Below are 2,582 nucleotides of genomic sequence, written 5' to 3' on the forward strand. Positions count from 1 at the left end.
CTACTGTCTTTCCTCCCGGATGTAGTCAAGGACAACTTTTATAATAGCCCCAACCACTCCGCCTTCCTCGCCACAGCCTTACCTGCCTCCTCGCCTTGTGGACGGAAAGGGATGCTTGGATATACGTGACTTTCCTCTCGCTCTGTCTCCACTCGAAGCTGATCACTAAAAAGCAAACACTTACACGCGTACTCTTTTCTGTGAGTACTATATGAACAGAACGTCACTGTGTTGTGTAGAAACGTGCACCTCGTGGAGCGGATCAGCAACACTCACTTTGGCATTATTCTCCCGTTACTGCCTCGCCACACACGGCCGTCCTTCACGGCAGGTACAGGCCACGCACGCACCACGCCTCTGCTCAGGTGCCGAGACTGCCCCGTGCGCCGGACGCCCAGACCTTGGGCCCTTGCGTCATTATGGACAGTATCTAGTTTTATGCGTCAACTTGTTGAAACAACGAGCGTGTCTGGCCCGTTGGCGCGGAGCAACAGGCAATAGTCCGGTCAGATCAATGGGAGCGGCAGGGAGAGCAGCCCTCACACCTGACCCACGCGCCACACAGCCGCCGTGCCGTACACCACACTTCCCGTAGCAGCGTCTCCCGACTGGCGCTACACTGGCCCACTGCTGGGACGCGAGGCTGGCCTGAGGGAGAGGGGGGAGAGGGGACGCTCTAGCCGAGAGGGTGACTCTTAAGAAGACGAAAAGGGAAGACGCTGCACGGCTGCGGTCGCGGTCGCACAGCGCGGGTAGCTGTGCTTCTGTCCGCCCGCTCCACACCGTGTGTTTACAACTTGTGCCAGCACTGTGAACGCCAGCCCACACCACGACACCACACACACATCTCCGCGCAGACGCTTAACTTGCGTATAGCTCCCTCCCTCCCTCTTACTCCCTGCCTCCCCCACTCGAGCTCCCTTCCTGTTAAGTCCCTATTCCGCCGTGCCTCTCTCTCTCTCTCTCTCTCTCTCTCTCTCTCTCTCTCTCTCTCTCTCTCTCTCTCTCTCTCTCCGCCCCGCCCCACTCTGTCTCTCCCCTCCCCGCTTCTGCTGACCCCACCCCACGCTTAACACGCAAGCACGCCTACTCCCACTGCATACTAATATGAGGCTGCTCTCATGACTCATTCATGTTAAATGAAAGTAAAAAGTGAATTTCGAAGCCCTGGCGCTTCACTATTTTGACACTGCTCACAAACACCGCTAACAAGCGGCCCCTGCTGGCGATGGTATGCACGCCCAGATGCAAGGCCAACTTGGCCTTGCCCAGACTCAGCCACACCTTGTCCACACCTATACCACTGCAACACACCCTTCATCACTGCGCGTCTGTTCGGTATGTTCTTCGTCACTTCCTTCACCATCCCCTCTTTGTTTTGCTCTGCCCTTCATCACATGGCCCCAGCCGGCCATGCCCTGCACCACACTCTGTCGCAGGATGTGTTCCTCCACAACACTGTACCAACGCTGCTCTTCATTGCACCTCCATTCCCCCCTGCCCCCCCAACACTAGCTGTATTTCTTCAAAACACACACCCTTCTTACACGGTCTTCCCAGGCCTCAGCCTTGCCCTTTACCACCCGCCGCTCACTCCTTCTTCTGTTCCTCCAGCCATGCGCCATCACCACACACTCCTCTCATTCTCCCTGGCATCTCCCATAACCTCCCCCTCCTCTCAGATGACACAAAGGCCCAAGAGAACAGCTTTATTCCTTTTCTTGTTCCACTGAGTGTGATGACTTCCAGTGCCACAGTCAGTCCCGAGTCCCAGAGTACATAACGCACACAGCCAACACACACCATAACACTATCACACGTCATAACGTTCGCCAGATCTAACCGACAGCGGCCACTCGTCTGCTAGTGAGCGGCAAGCAGTATCCACAACACTTGACCGCATCAGTCCTACCACACCAAGGACTCCGCACTGCCACTCCCTGCGTTTCTAAGGTGCCATGTTAGGTTAAGTTATGTTAGGTTATCTCTACTGCATATACTATCACTATTTGAACCCTTCCTCGTTATTCACCACACACAGCCATACATTTACCACCACCACCACATCCACCACTTTCACCGGAAAAAAAAAATCGTTATCAATCCACCACCATTTAATGATGATTGATGATGATGATGATAATGACAATAATAATAATAATAATAGTAATAATAATAATAATAATAATAATAATAATAATAATAATAATAATAATAATATCGGTGAAAATAATACAAATAATTCCAATACTACTATCTGCATCTCTCTCTCTCTCTCTCTCTCTCTCTCTCTCTCTCTCTCTCTCTCTCTCTCTCTCTCTCTCTCACCATCATGGAAGAAGAGCACATTGACGTAACTCTCCACTCTCCCCTCTTGATCCAGTCCTGCACAGGGGCGTGGTAACCTATGACTCAGCCAGGACCTCACTGTGACCACCACCACCACCACGATCTGCAGCTGTGGCGGTGAGGAGGCGAGGCGTCGGCATGGCTGGCGTGGGCGGGGAAGGGAAAGGAAGGCAGGCGAGGAGGGTGAGGAGGGAGGGCTGGATGTAGGGAGGGATGTGTGGCGCCGTCCGTGG

At 53.4% G+C, this 2,582-nt stretch overlaps 1 long non-coding RNA gene across 1 annotated transcript in view; it reads right to left on the reverse strand.

Moving 5' to 3' along the window:
- The window catches only part of LOC135106756 (uncharacterized), a 38,198-nt gene extending 37,132 nt beyond the window's left edge, over nt 1–1,066 (reverse strand). Inside the window, exon 1 of the long non-coding RNA XR_010271451.1 lies at nt 83–1,066. This is a non-coding gene — a long non-coding RNA (uncharacterized LOC135106756). The remainder of the gene's footprint in view (nt 1–82) is intronic.
- Between the last annotated feature and the right edge of the window lie 1,516 nt (nt 1,067–2,582).

Source organism: Scylla paramamosain, chromosome 14, assembly GCF_035594125.1.
Source record: "Scylla paramamosain isolate STU-SP2022 chromosome 14, ASM3559412v1, whole genome shotgun sequence".
In the NCBI taxonomy this organism is placed as follows: Eukaryota; Metazoa; Arthropoda; class Malacostraca; order Decapoda; family Portunidae; genus Scylla; species Scylla paramamosain.